General features: G+C 46.7%; 1 protein-coding gene across 2 annotated transcripts in view; it reads left to right on the plus strand.

The window, feature by feature from the left end:
• Positions 1-947: 947 nt before the first annotated feature.
• Positions 948-15,909, plus strand: part of LOC147725998 (uncharacterized) — a 162,212-nt gene continuing 147,250 nt past the window's right edge. For both annotated transcript variants that reach the window (XM_086960112.1, XM_086960113.1), the window contains exon 1: positions 948-1,082. The gene's annotated coding sequence lies outside the window, so the exon portion shown is untranslated. The remainder of the gene's footprint in view (positions 1,083-15,909) is intronic.

Raw genomic sequence — 15,909 nt, forward strand, 5'->3', positions numbered from 1 at the left:
TGCTCTGATGCTGATTACCGAAGGGGGAGAGGTGGTGTGAGGGGAAAGGAATGTATTACATGGTGTTTTGGGAACACCAAGCAGCTAGGCAGCTTGAGAAAGAAGATATTCGATGATAGGGAAAGGCCTTTGCCTACAAGCATTGGCAAAATCAGTAAATCTCGCCCATGTGAAAACTTTAGGGTTGTCAGTGTTTTGCTTAGCCATCTTGTACTCCAGTGCAACTGCTGTACAACATGGCTGGAAGTAAAGGGGAAAAAAAGCCCTACGAAGCGGCCCGTCATTGCTTGTTATTTTCTTTACTTAAGTTTCTGCTATGCTGTACAGCAACTCTACAGCGGTACAACGTGGCTTAATTGACAAAGACAATAGCTCTGGCATAGGCGAGACCTATTGGCTTTGCCAATGGTTGTTTTACTTTTACATTTGAACTTGCTATTTCATAAAGATGAAGAAAGTAATGCATAATCCTGGCCTTCGGTCCTCACAAGTTGGTTACCCTACTCTACACCAGACCAGCGGGCTGCGCCTGCGCATGCTCTTCATTCAGGGCCCCCAGAGGTGACGTGATACGCGTCAACAAGCAGCGTAGAAAGAGGACTTATCTCGACATGAAACACTTGTTTCTTTGTAGTCGAACTGCCGCCCATGTACCATGCTGTCGAAATCTGTAAAAAAAATGAAATGTCAAGCTTCCGTTTCAAGATATAACATTGCCTTTCAAGTAAAAATACCGAATCTGCAGTTAACGAACACATTTACAGAAAAGAAACTTGTAAAATATTGGCTCTTCCCATGCAGGCAACTAATTTGATTCCGTGAGAAAGTTACATGATAGCGGCAATTAGGGTCAAACCAAGGCGAACCCTATTCCGTGTATGCCGCTATGGCCGTCATACCAAGAGGAAAAGGCGTCTTTAGTCCGTCTTTCATGTCCAGCTCCGCCTGTGCTGCGCAGCACAGTGACGTCACTCGCGCGTCCGGTTCCGGCGAAAGGGAACGGACGTTGCCCTTTCGCGCTCCTGTTCACACGGGGCCGCTGGATCCGGGAGTGAGGGGGCGGGGCGGAGGCCCGCAGGCAGGTAAGAGCCCGGTGGTGCCTTCTCTGAGGAGATGTTTCCGCTGCGCATCAAAGCGCTTCAAATAGTGGCGCTGTGGATGCGCAGTGTGCGGCAGCGAGGCCTTTCTGTTGTGCTGCAGGGCGGAAGTGCCCAGAGCCGGTTTAAAGCAAACAAACCCGTGTTCAATTGATAGTCCGCAGCCCAACGCGTTGAGGCGTGTCTGCACACATTATAACCGAGGAACGCCGGTAGCACCCCAGGACCGAATGAACGAATAGCCCTCAAGCGTCTACACACATAATTTGCAATTCTTCAGAAAGAACGAATATTCTAGCCCACACGCGCCGTCAGGTCTATCACAATTCATTTGTAGACGCTGCTCAGAAACACCATTGCCTGCACTGCTGTTCAGATGCATAAAGTGCATTAGTCCCCGTTATACGGGTTCACGTTATTACACGGCACGATGCAGTCATACACACAGCTAATCCGTACTAGGGTTTCCACGAGGCACTTATTTTAAAAGTTTTATATAGCGCTAGCTTGGCCTATAGGTATCAGAGCGCTTTACATACACACAGTAAACAGAAGAACTTTACATTACATAGTAGGCCGGCAGTAAGGAAGCAAACCACAGAAAAAAATACAGCATGGGAAATAAACATGCAGTGCATCGGAGGGGGAGAGAGCAATAAAAAGAAACCGGTGAGAATGACATAGTCCGGTCACCCACTATCCTTGAATGTCCATCCTTTATGTGACCCCTGCAAATGGGTTCACATAGATCGTAGTATATTTTCAATTCGTAGCAAGTGCACTTTTTCAAATGTGGGCAATTGCTAACAAAAATTTTGGATGGCAACCTTAATATACGTAGCTGGGACTATACTGATTAGTTTATTGTGTACAATTATTTTAGTTTGTCATCGTGGCCTTAGTTTATTACTTTTGAAGGGTTAATGACACCTTTGGCTAGTAAAGAACTACCTGTTTTTTTGCAAATGAACGGAGCAAGCCCCCCTAATAATGATTGAGGCGGACTCTTTTACACCAAGAGACTACTATAGAAGTTTATTTTTGGGGTTTGTTGCTGCACTGTACGTAACCCTAAGTTTACTTCAGAATGCTAGAAGCTGTTAGTCAGAAGAACAAAAACATCAACCCCGGTACTTCGAAAGACCTATTGCCACATGTGTCTGAATAGTTCACTATTTAGAAGTGTCCTGACGGAGGTCCAGTTCTCAAGGAGGGGTTTAAGGAGTTCCATTGTCTTGAAACTTGTATACCTTGGATCCTTCCTCGTTTGATGTGCTCGAATGAACGTTAATAGATCAAGTTAGCGGATGATGAGCTGAGCTTTTTAGTGGGGCGTAGTGCGGGCATTGCAGCAGGTATGTTGGACCTTTTCCCCCCCCGAACTGCTTTGTCAATGGTAGAGACATTAAGTTTGATCCTTTTTGGTTTGACTAGTAGCGAGTGAACATCGTTCAGACCTGACATGGTTTTGGTTACATGGGCCAGGCTCATCTTACGTTCTTTTTCTACCCCTACAGAGGTTAAAGCACTTTCCTAGGTTGTCTCTGTTAGATTATGTATATAGGTTCTTTGACCTGGCAAAGTCATCATGCGCTTTGACTTGCATCTGGTTCCTGGTCTTCAGAGTGTATGGTTTTAAAGGTTGGTTTGTGGTGTTACCTATGTGGGACATATTAGTGTGTTGTGAGAGGCTTGTGCCCAAGTGTGTTTCACAAAAGCATTGGTATTGCAGAACTTGTCAGAATTGATGTACCTACACATTCAGGTGTTTTCCATTTTTTGTGGTGGACTGCATTAAATATATTAAATTGATGGGCAATTTTGGGTTTGTTGTGGAATATTGAGCTCACCCAGTGGCATTGCATAAGTCAACAATTGCATGCACTTCTTTATTGCAAAAGATGATAAATGAAGTCTAATGGATTCTAAATTGTTAGTAAGTTTTTGGGAGAGGTCCCATGTACATAATTATAGAGTAGTCCAAGTGGGACATGACTAGGCAGTTTAAATGTGTGTTGGGGATCTTTACTTAGCGCTTTACATAGCACCAGTTTCATAAATTTTTGTTAGGCATGGGGAGGTTACGTGATTTGCCCAGAATCACAGGATGTTCAGCGTCATTGCCGAGACTCGAACCCAGTTCCCCAGATTCTAGGTCAACCTAGACCAGAGGTCTTCAAACTTTTTGATGCCGAGACCCCCTTGTAAAACCTTTTTAGGGGTAAGGACCCCCTTCTGACAAAAGTTTCTAGAAACTGGTACTCCTCATCATCATCTTTTGACAACCATAAATGCGCCTGTTAGACCTCATCACATCCATCCATCATTCAGCCACCCACACTTTCACACATCCATCCATCCTTTCATCCTTCCATCCATCCATCCATCCATCCTTCATCCATCCACCCTTTCATCTTTCCATCCATACATCCATCCTTTACCCATCCACCCTTCCATCCATCCACCCATCATTCATCCACCCACCCTTTCACACATCCATCCATCCATGCAACCTTTTATCCATCCATACATCAATCCACCCTTTCATCCTCCCATCCATACATGCATCCTTAATTCATCCACCCTTTCATCCATAAGACCATCCACCCACCCTTTCATCCATCCACCCACCCATCAATTATCCTCCCACCTTTTCACACATCCATCTATGCATCATTCATCCATGCAACCTTTTATCCATCCATCGGTCCACCCTTTCATCCTTACATCCATACATCTATCCTTCATCCATCTATTCTTCACCCATCCACCCTTTCATCCTTACATCCATACATCCATCCTTCATCCATCCACCCTTTCATCCTTCCATTCATACATCCATCCTTTACCCATCCACCCATCATTCATACACCCACATTTTTACACATCCATCCATCATTCATCCATGCGACCTTTTATCCATCCATACATCCATCCACCCTTTCATCCTCCCATTCATACATCTATCCATCATCCATCCACCCTTTCATCCATCCACCCACCCACCCTTTCATCCATCCATCCACCCATCATTTATCCCCCACCTTTTCACACATCCATCCATGTATCATTCATCCATGCAATATTTTACCCATCCATACATCCATTCTTCATCCACCCACCCTTTCATCCATCCACCCATCATTTATCCCCCACCTTTTCACACATCCATCCATGCAACCTTTTATCCATCCATACATCCATCCATCCGCCCTTTCATCCTTCCTTCCACCCATCCACCCTTTCATTCATCCATCCATCTTTCATCCGTCCACCCTTTCATCCTTCCTTCCACCCATCCACCCTTTCATTCATCCATCCATCTTTCATCCGTCCACCCTTTCATCCTTACATCCATACATCTATCCTTCATCCATCTATCCTTCACCCATCCAACCTTTCATCCTTACATCCATCCTTCATCCATCCACCCTTTCATCCTTACATCCATACATCCATCCTTTACCCATCCACCCTTCCATCATTCATCCACCCACCTTTTCACACATCCATCCATCATTCATCCATGCAACCTTTTATCCATACATACATCCATCCACCCATTCATCCTCCCATCCATACATCGATCCATCATCCATCCACCCTTTCATCTATCCACCCACCCATCATTCATCCACCCATCATTCATCCCCCCACCTTTTCACACATCCATCCATGCATCATTCATCCATGCAATATTTTATCCATCCATACATCGTTCATCCATCCACCCTTTCATCCATCCATTCACCCATCATTCATCCACCCATCTTTTCACACATCCATCCATCATTCATCCATGCGACCTTTTATCCATCCATCCATCCTGTCATCCATCCATCCTGTCATCCATCCATCCTGTCATCCATCCACCCTTTCATCCATCCACCCTTTCAACCACCCATTCATCATTCATCCACCCACCTTTTCACACATCCATCCATCCTTCATCCTTACATCCATCCATCCATCCACCCATCATTCATTCACCCACATTTTCTGTGCCTTTCTCATGTGGGAGGGGTCAGTATCTCTGCGTGTTTTTCCTATTTTCCCGCTCATGGCAGGGCATCTCTGTGCCTCCCTGCTGGTGGCGGGGGATGTGTCGCGGGACCCACAGCGCGCAATTTCCATTGACCTCAAAGGGCAGGCTACACTACAGCCTGCTCCCCCAGCCCCCCACCCCGACTTCCCCCAGCTCGAAACGGCTTCAGGGACACACACACACAGCCACACCCGAGTACTTGACAAGTCTTTTACTTGTTAATGAGGCTTCGATGTTTTTCACACCTCGGTGTGAATTAGGCCTCCCGTGAGCACCCTCATCAGCCCAAGCCAGGGACAGAATCTGCGACCCCCTTCAAAGGACTCCACAACCCCCCTGGGGGTCGCGCCCCACAGATTGAAGACCTCTGACCTAGACCAACTCCTCTCCCCAATCAAGCTGCCAGTAAGTGAACATTGTACGTGAGGAGTGTTTTACAGTGGGTAGTTTGGAAGAAGTGGGTAGGTTTCTTGTTCTGCTGTTACTGTGGCATTTTTATAGCACTTACGTTGACTTATATAGCTGTTGCAGAAACTGGTTGTGATCTTTCGAAGGTGTTCTAATAACTTACTCTCAAATAATTGAAGGAAGTTCCTTCATTGCTTTAACAAAGTATAAATATTAATTATCTATATCCCATTTTGGGAGAGGTGTCCTTCTCTCCACCCCTCAATAGACCATATTTAAATGTTTCAATAACATGAACCTGTAGGCCAAGTTGACCAAATCGAATGCCTTGTCCATGTCAACTAGTGGTAAGGCTACTGGTCTATCTAGTCTATCAACAGCGGCTGTTGCATTATAAGCTCTCTGAATAGCATGTCGAGTGGCATGAAGCCGGCCTGGTCTGGATGGATCAAGGCTGGGAGGTGTGGTATCAATCGGCCTACATGCTAAAATCTTAGCCAGTATCTTGGCTTCAATATTTAATAAAGAAATGGCCCAATAGGATGCACATAATTCAGGTGGGCGATCTGGTTTTGGAAAGACCACTATCTCTGCATGTATTCAGTCCGGAGTCCGACATTTGGCCCAGCATTGTTATATGCATTTTGAAGAATTTGCGAGGGAATCCATTGGGTCCTGGTGATCTGCCGGAAGCTATCCCCATGACCGCTGAAGTTATTTCCTGCAGTGTAATGGGGCTATCTAAGGCTTCGCGCGCAGTGGTGGTATATCCCTAAATAAGTCGTCGATCTGGGATTCCGACAGGACTTCACGTTTAGTGTAAAGTGCGTCATAGAATAAGGCAAAGGCACCAGCCACATGTAAGGGATCAGTGATCATCTTGTCAGTGCCTGATTTAATTATGGATATTTATGTCGGTTTTAGGGAATATTGGCACAGTCTATATAGAATCTTCCCTGACTTACACCCCCCCCCACCACCCCCAATTGGTAGATTTGGGTTTGCGTGGCCTGCCATTTATGTATAACCTCATCTAGTTGGATGCTTTGATACCTTCTCTGCAAGATTCCCAGTTGGTGGCGAGAGCCCACACTGTCTCGCTCTTGTGCTGACAGCTCGGTTTGGATGGTCTGAGCTTAGTGTTGTATTTATTGTACAGAGTTTTATATAGCACAAACTTGACCCAAAGGTATCTGGTATCAGAACGCTTTACATAGCACCAGTTGCGTTACATGAGGACACGTTAATTTTTTTTGTGTGTGTGAGGCATGGAGAAATTAAGTGATTTGCCCAGAATCACAGGAAGTTCAGGGTCGTTGCCGAGACTCGAAACCGGTTCCCCAGATTCGAGGTCGACCGCCCTAGCCCTTAGGCCAACTCCTCTCCTCTTTTTTCTGGCGTTTAGCTGCTGTGCGATGGGCAATATCAAATCCTCGGATGGTTGTTTTCATGGCCTCCAACAGTGTAGTAACAGATTCCACTGTCCATTCATAGTAAAATATTCCACTATGGCTCGAAAGAACAAGGTGTGGTGGCCGCTCATTTGCCTACAATTCAGCCAAAATGTGTAACTCTCTTCCCCTCCACATGCGGGCAGAGCCCAACCTGCTACCTTTCCGCAAACTCTGCTTTACATTAGACATTAAGCAGCCTCCCTGTCCGCGTATGTCTGCAGCGCTAGGACGCCTCAGGGTTGCTATTGCGTTTAACAAATGGTCTTTTCATTTCATTTTCTCTGCTGCAAAATAACTTGTATGATTCTACAAAACAAGTATACATTGTATCTTGAAAAGCATTGTTTCATTGAAAGTCTCACTTACCAGCTACTAAGTAAATCTTGTTTCTAGTAATAAAAATAAGAAAGTAACAACTTTTATGCAACCCATTGGTCTGGATTCATTCTTTGTGACATAATTTCTTGCCTGAGTGTGTACAACAAATGCTTAACACTATCCTCTGATAAGCTGGACTGCTCAATCACATTACCATAAGAGAGCGAGGTATTACCTACTTTAGCCTCTGCTATACCTTTGGTGATCCACTGGACTCTGTGCACACTATACCATACTTTGATGTAATATATACAGAGCCGGCTTCCAACACTCCGATCTTTTTGTTTGCAGCAGTAATAGTAACCCTGAAGTACCAATGGTAAATTACAGAACTTGTGCAGATTACCACCCAAAACCACTGATTGCCTCATAATTCTCACACCATCTTATGCTGAATGTGTACATTTTGCCTTTGAGATCTAGTTTGGTCTTCTCTCACACAATATTAAAGAGAAATCATCTCTATGCAGAGTTTGAGCAGGCTCCTCCCCTACACCCCCTGTATGTTTTGCAACCAAATCAAAAACGTTGTGATATTTGCATGCAGAGCAACCAAAGGGCTCTCAAAAATCTTCGCACTAAAAGGGGTAGGCTGTACAAATAAAAGTTACATTAGAATTAAGTAAATAACAATTTCATTTTCACACAGCAGACCCTTTTGGCGGGCAGTATGTAATCTACATTGTAGGTCAACAAGTACCTCAGTCATCCACCCTCAAATAAAACAATGAGCAGGATGAATACAACTGGCTAAATGTAAATGCCTTACTGGTAGAAAGAGATTTTACCAGTAGCATATTGCTACCTAGGTGAAGTACACTAATGCTTCAAATAGATTCTTGCTTCAACTGGAAGCCAGTGCAATATGTTCCCATGTTTGACACTGTCACCAAGGGGCGTCACTAGGCGGGTGCGGGGGGTGCGGACCGCACCGGGTGAAACCATCGCATGGGGTGACACCGTTACGCTGTGTAGCACATCTCTGCAGCCTCACTTCTGCTTTATAATCAGGAAGTCTCCAAGCAAATACCAAATAATTGTATTTTTTTTACAACAAGATTTTATCAGTTTTAAAAATTCCGATCGTAACGAAAATGTAGTTGAGATTTTAGAAAATAATTCTTTGAATGTGATCGTCTCATATTCCATCAGAGGCATATTTTTATAATAGCTATAGACACTAACTTCAACTCTGAGAGTTCCCTCAAATGTCCATTCCGCGGAGGGTAAACAGCACAAGCCCTCCTGTCTGAGCGGAGCTCTGAGTCCTGCCGGGGAGAGGGAGACACCTTTAATATCTTCCGGTGATGCAACTCCGTGTTTGCAGTTAGATGTTCCCAACAAACAGCCTTCGCACGTTGGCATTTTTCACCAACCAATGTTTACAGAATCCCCTCCCTGACGGAAGTTCAAATCGAACTTTTTTACTTTGAAAGATCGGTCTTTATATTTCACGGTCTGAGAACACGTCACCCTTGTGGACAAGGAACTCACGCGTTTCCATTTGGGTAAGTAGCGTGCGTTATAATGTCTAGTTGTTTTTTGTATAAACACAATATACACATTTAATTTTCTTTACACCTTTTTTTTGTCACTGCTTGGGTGTAATAAATATCAGATGTTTCCCAGAGTAATATCTAATTGACCAGCTACAAGCGGTCGGCTCCAGTGAGTGTGAGGTTTTCTAAGATTAATCTTTCGCAATGCATGCAACAATTCTAGTTGCACATTTGGCACCACGAGGCAACACAACATGACAAAGTGCGAATTATACACTTGTAATATCAAATAACCATCGGTTTCAGTTTTCCAAATGTGACTATCCCTTTTCAACCCACACACAACTGTCCCAAGGCTGTGCAACAAAGCAGCGTATTACTAACTCATCACTGAATGCCAAAACTAGAAAAAAGTGACTTCCTAACAGTTACAAGGAAAGGGTTAAAAGAGCAGCAGGCGGGGGAGGGGGGTGCAGGTGGAGGGGGTGGATGGTGCAGGCAGAGAGGGAGATGGTGCAGGCAGAGGGAGAGATGGTGCAGGCAGAGGGAGAGACGGTGCAGGCAGAGGGAGAGACGGTGCGGGCAGAGGGAGAGACGGTGCGGGCAGAGGGAGAGACGGTGCGGGCAGAGGGAGAGACGGTGCGGGCAGAGGGGGAGACGGTGCGGACAGAGGGGGAGACGGTGCGGACAGAGGGGGAGACGGTGCGGACAGAGGGGGAGACGGTGCGGACAGAGGGGGAGACGGTGCGGACAGAGGGGGAGACGGTGCGGACAGAGGGGGAGATGGTCCATGCGGTAAGTCGTGAGGGGGTGACACCATGAGTTACCCGCACTGGGTGACACCAACCCTAGTGACGCCACTGAGAGGGATGGGCTGGGTGATGAATCAACATGAACAATGATAGTTTAAGGGGTTTAATCTGGATCAAACAAAAAGATGAAAACATCCATTCAAAACAGGTAGGGATCAACTGACTCGCTCTGGGGCTTGAGGGAAGGGCGATCCTTGCTATCCTAGCCTCCACGAGGGCTCGTCTCTTCAGGGAAGTGGTCTTTGGTTCCTCTCCGGCTTGATATGAGGAAAGAAAGACCAGACGGTTTCAAGGAAAGGATTCAAGGACCATTGGTTTTTAAGAGGGGGACGGGGTGTGAGGATTCACCAAGGGCTGCCACCATACACTTATCCAAAAAATAGACGATGGTATAAAATAAGGACGGTGAGTGCAAAAAGAACCAAAAAAAACCCACACACAGCCCCGTGACCTCCCCAGAAGGTTCTACCCTGTCCCTCCCTGTGAAAAAGCAAAGTGCAGTATACTACTTCGTACCTTTTCCAGCCACGCTTCCCCAGAAGCGGGGCAAATCGCGGTATCGTTGTCCTCCTGGCTCTTCGGTCCACCTGACCTCTCCGTCTCCTGCTCGGTCCGTTCTCCTTCCGTTCTTCTGACTATTAGTCTCTCGCTCCTGCTCCCAAACTCTGGCTCTTCCTCCGGCTTTCGCAGCTTCAGGTTCCGCTGACGTCTCTTTATCCGCCTCTTCCAGGTCTGACAGGCTTGCAGTCGGTAACGTCAGGACTGGAGACTTCGCCTCCGGGGAAGCCCAAGCCGCGTTGAAGGGGCCGTAGGTGTCATGTGGACGGGGTGGAAACTAATAGCCATTAATGTCCCCACCCCGTCCGTCCTCTGCAGAGGCCCCCTGACAGACCCCTTATCCCAGCTCTTGTGGTTTCAGGCTATCAGTACCATCTGAAGTTGAACAGTCCTTTATTGCATCATCCCCAAATGTAGACCACTGATTTAGTCTAATTGGGTTGCTACAGTGCCTTAGAGTACAATAGTTCTGCATTGAGAAGTGATGGGCCATTGATCTTTCAGGCAGTCTACATAATTGTGATGTAAACAATCTGGGCACTCATAGAGTTTTCGTGAAAAGCTTTGAGTTTCACCTTAAATGATACTGTGGCAGAATGTCAGCAAATAGCTAACACGGAAATCTTTCGGTCCCTTTAAAAAAGTGCCAATTTTGGGTAATCCCCTTGAGATGTGAGCAATCCCCTTGAGATGTGAGCAATCCCCTTCAGACGTGAGCACATGCAATCCAGACTAGTTTCTTAATATTTAGCTCTATATTTAGATACGTTATAATTTAATTCCTTTGGTACAGGGAGCACAGGATCAACATCTGGGTATAACCTTCTTGAAAAATTGAAAAACTTCTTTATGCACCGTTTTTCTTCAGATACGTTCTTTCTGCTGGTATGAGACAAAACTCTTCCGGGAAAGAAACCGAAATTGTGGAGTTTCCCACGTAATAATTTGTTCTGATTTGGTCAGTAATTCGAGTTGTCTGCTAAATCTGCAAGTACTTTTAGGACTCAACCTGTGCCTTGTAGGTTGAAAGGATGTTCTAGTTCATGATGTACCATTATTGCTATATTTGGCTTGTAAACCTCAATAAAACATTGAAAAATACGTGCTCACTTCCTAGGATTATAATCTGTAGTTTAATTTTGGTAATAAAAGACAAACCCTGAGATTTGTTTTTTAAATATTTTCTTTTTATATGTTTTTGGAGTTTTATATAGCACAAAATAGATATGGAGTATCCAGCACTTTGCAATAACAATGGGAAGTTACACCAGGTGGAAAAAAAACAGGAATAAACAATGTTACATATGTTCACTGAAAGAAAAAGTGGCACTATTCTATTGAAAGATAAGTAGGGTGTGTGGAGATAGTTAACATCCCTAGGCTGTTTAATTTAATCTTGAATGGAGGATTTGTGTGCATCTCTAGTCAAGTCAAGTCAGAGAATTTATATAGCGCACTACATACCCAGAGGGTCTCAAGGCGCTTCGGAGGGGAGGAGGATTACTTGTCAAATATCCACGTTTTAAGTTGCTTTCTGAATGCTAGGTGGTTCTGGGTAAGGCGAAGGTAAGTGGGGAGTGAGTTCCATGTTTTAGCAGCCAGGTATGAGAAGGATCTGCCTCCCATGGTGGTCTTGTTGATGCGAGGAACAGTGGCGAGGGCTTGGCTGGAAGAACGTAGTTGGCGGGAGGGGGTGTAGAAGGACAGTCGTGAGTTGAGGCGTTCTGGTCCGATGTCGTAGAGTGATTTGTGTGCGTGGGTTAGCAGTCGGAAAGTGATTCTCTTATTGACGGGTAGCCAGTGGAGGTCTTTCAGGTGACCAGAGATGTGTTCGTTGCGCGGGATGTCTAATATGATCCTGGCTGAGGCGTTTTGGATTCGTTGGAGTTTCTTCTGGAGTTTAGCGGTAGTACCTGCGTAGAGGGTGTTTCCGTAGTCCAGTCGGCTCGTGACCAGAGCATGGGTGACTGTTTTCCTGGTTTCGGTGGGGATCCAGCGAAATGTTTTTTTGAGCATGCGAAGAATGTTGAAGCAGGATGAGGAGACGGCGCTGACTTGTCTGTTCATTGAAAGTGAAGAATCCAGGATAACGCCTAGGTTCCGTGCGTGGTCTGTCGGGATGGGTGCTTTTCCAAGGGCTTCCGGCCACCAAGAGTCGTCCCATGCAGAGGGGGATGTACCTAGGATGAGGACTTCTGTTTTATCTGAGTTCAGTTTCAGACGGCTGTGTTTCATCCATTCAGCAACTTCTTTCATTCCTTCGTGTAGGTTAGTTTTGGCGGTGCTGGGGTCCTTGGTGAGAGAAAGGATTAGTTGAGTGTCATCCGCGTAAGAGATGATGTTGAGGTTGTGTTGGCGGGCGATGGCCGCAAGGGGGCTCATGTATACGTTGAAGAGGGTGGGGCTGAGTGAGGATCCTTGTGGTACGCCGCAGATGACTTCAGTGGCCTCGGACTTGAATGGTGGAAGGCGGACTCTCTGGGTTCTTCCGGTGAGGAACGAGGTGATCCATTCAAGTGCTTTTCCTTGTATTCCGATGTTACTGAGGCGTTGTAAAAGGGTGCTGTGGCAGACTGTGTCGAATGCTGCAGAGAGGTCGAGGAGGATGAGGGCGACTGTGTCTCCATTGTCCAGTAGAGTTCGAATGTCGTCTGTTGCTGCGATGAGGGCGGTTTCAGTGCTGTGTTTTGCTCGGAAGCCAGATTGTGAGGAGTCTAGGGATTTGTTGTCTTCGGGGAAAGCGGCGAGCTGGTTGTTGACAGCTTTCTCGATTACTTTGGCCGGGAATGGAAGGAGCAAAATTGGGCGGTAATTTTTGAGTTCGGTGGGGTCCGCTGTGGGTTTTTTCAGAAGGGCGGTGAGTTCAGCGTGTTTCCAGTTTTCCGGGAAGGTGGCGGAGTTGAAGGAGCAGTTGATGACGTCTCGGAGGTGCGGTGCTATGACGGAGTCTGCTTTGTTGAAGATGTGGTGAGGACATGGGTCTGTGGGGGATCCTGAGTGGATGGAGTTCATCAGGCGGATGGTGTCCTCAGTGGAGATTGGGTTCCAGTCGTTAAGGGTGTTCGAGGGGGGAGGATGTTCAACATATGGTTGGGTGGGTTGGTCTCCGGGTTGGTTGTCGAAGCTGTTGTGGATGTCTGCAATCTTGTTGTGGAAGAATGAGGCTAGGGAGTCGCAGAGGGCTTGAGAGGGGGTGATGTCGTTGGAGTTGGCCGAGGGATTGGAAAATTCCTTGACGATGTTGAAAAGTTCCTTGCTTTTGTGGGCGTTGTTGTCAAGTCGATCTTTGAATGCTGTTTTCTTGGCCTTTCGGATTAGTTGGTGGTGAGTGCGGGTGGCGTTTTTGAAGGCGTCCTTGGTGCTGGTGGTTGGGTCTTTTTTCCAGGCCTTTTCAAGGGAGCGGCAGAGTTTCTTGGACTTCTTGAGATCATCGTTGAACCATGAGGCCTTCTTGTTGCCATGTTTGCTTTGACGTTTTTTCAGTGGTGCTAAAGTGTCGGCGGTGTTGGATAACCATAGGGTGAAGTTGGCTGCGGCTTGGTTTGGGTTAGAGGAGTGGGCTGGGGTGTTTAGAAGGAGCGATGAGGAGATCTGGTCGGTGGTGATTTTGTTCCAGTTTCTTTGCAGAGTTGGTTGGAGGTGGTTGGTGGGTTTTGGCTTGTTGTAGGTGAAGTGAACGCAGCTGTGGTCAGTCCAGAGGAGATCCGTAGTGTGGCTGAAGGAGATATGATTGCTGGAGGTGAAGATGGGGTCGAGTGTGTGACCTGCGATGTGGGTGGTGGAAGTGACCAGTTGTTTAAGTCCGAGGTTGGCGAGGTTGTCCAAGAGGGTGGTGGTGTTGCGGTCGTTGATCTTTTCAAGGTGAAAGTTGAGGTCTCCCAGAAGGATGTATTCTTTGGAGGGGAGCGCGTGTGGAGTGATGAAGTCCGTGATGTCTTCACTGAATTTTGCGCGGGGTCCTGGTGGTCTGTAGAGGAGGGTGCCTCTGAGTGTGGTCTTGGGGTCGATGTGGATCTGGAAGTGAAGGTGTTCGGAGTTGGCGAGGTTGGCGTCAGAGCTGGTTGAGATGCGGATTGATTTCTTATGGACGATAGCGATTCCTCCTCCTGTATGGCCGGTACGGTCTTTGCGAGTGATCTTATAGTCTTCAGGGATGGCAATGGTGATGTCTGGGGCGGAGGAAGCGTTCATCCATGTTTCCGTTAGGAAGGCGACGTCTGGAGAGATGGTGTCTAATAGATTCCATAGGTCAATGGCGTGTCTGTGGACCGAGCGGGTGTTGAGAAGGATGCATTGTAGGTGGTTGGGGTCGGGAATCAGTGGTGTGGTCGTAGCGGAGATGTTGTCGGTGCCGCTGAATTTGCAGGAGTAGCAGGAGAAAGGTCCATGGGTGTGTCCAGGAGCCGCTTGGACGCAGGTGGGGGCGCGACCAGGGTTGAGGGCTAGGAGGGTGGCGGCATCGTAGGTGATGCGGGAGGGCTGGGCAGCGCGGGGAGCAGGGGGTCTGGCGCTGGGCGCGGTCCAGGCGCGGACGGGCGTAGACGGGCTTACCTTTGGCGCGGCTGGGGCGCGGTCGCTGCGCGGGAACGCTGCGCGCGAAAACACCTGTCATATATGGATGGTGGAGGGGGAGGGGCGAGGGCGTCTCAGCTGGGAGGCGGGGCGGGCCAAAGACGAGCACAACAACAAACAAAATGGAGGCGGAGGGGGGAGCACAGCAAACGCGCAAACCGAGTGAAAATACACTTTAAATAGTTAAGTAAAATGCAGGTAAGCTCAGCGGCGATCAGGCAGGCAGCAGGCACAAATAATTATGCAGTTGTGGTAGCAAAGCGGCACAGTGCGCAAACAGGCTTGAGTCAGCCAAATAAATAAAGTGCAAGTTAGCTCAGTGGCGATCAGCAGGCACAGGATCTTGTTCGGGGTTCTGGTAGTGTTACCAGAGAAGGATCAATAGATATTTGTTTCTTGAATCTGGGAGCTCGCAAAGTATGTGAGTGAAACTATCCAAAGAACGACCACCTCCAGAAAGTGAGTTTATTTGCAAAATTCTCTGGTGTTCCATACTGTCAAGGTTTATAGGTAAAGCAAGCCACATTAAAAATGTTTCTGACTTCTCTTCTGAGCCAAAGTTATGCAGTTTGCTGATTTATACCATATTTTTGAGATGTTCATGGCTTGAAACACTGTTTAAAAAAAAAGAGAGAAATCCCTACTGAAAAGAATGGTTTGATGTTTCTCAAAAGCTTTAACTTGATCAGGGACACTGTTACTGCATTTATGTGCACCTGTATAGGTTCTGGTTTTTGAGGAGGCTTCAGTGAGACTTTGTGCATTAAATAATTTAATCCCATTAAGTGAGTCAGGTCCCTATTGAACTGGGATGGAACTGTGGGGAGATGATTTAAGGACATAGTTTAGTAAGAAGGTTTAATTTCAAGTGCTTGCTGGGCAGCCAGGGTTGGATGTCTTTAAGAACGTGGTCCAGAGAAAGAATGTCTTTAGTCCATTTTTTTTAGCTAGAACGGAGTGTCGTCAACTTAGAGATGGTATGAAAGGTTCAAGTGTGTTAGGATTGTCGTCAGAGGTTCCAAGTATAGGTTGGTGACCATAGGGGAAAGCACCTAACCTTTTGAAACAGTTAGGGTAAAGGTGCTG

Source organism: Lissotriton vulgaris, chromosome 3_1, assembly GCF_964263255.1.
Source record: "Lissotriton vulgaris chromosome 3_1, aLisVul1.2, whole genome shotgun sequence".
NCBI classification, from domain to species: domain Eukaryota; kingdom Metazoa; phylum Chordata; class Amphibia; order Caudata; family Salamandridae; genus Lissotriton; species Lissotriton vulgaris.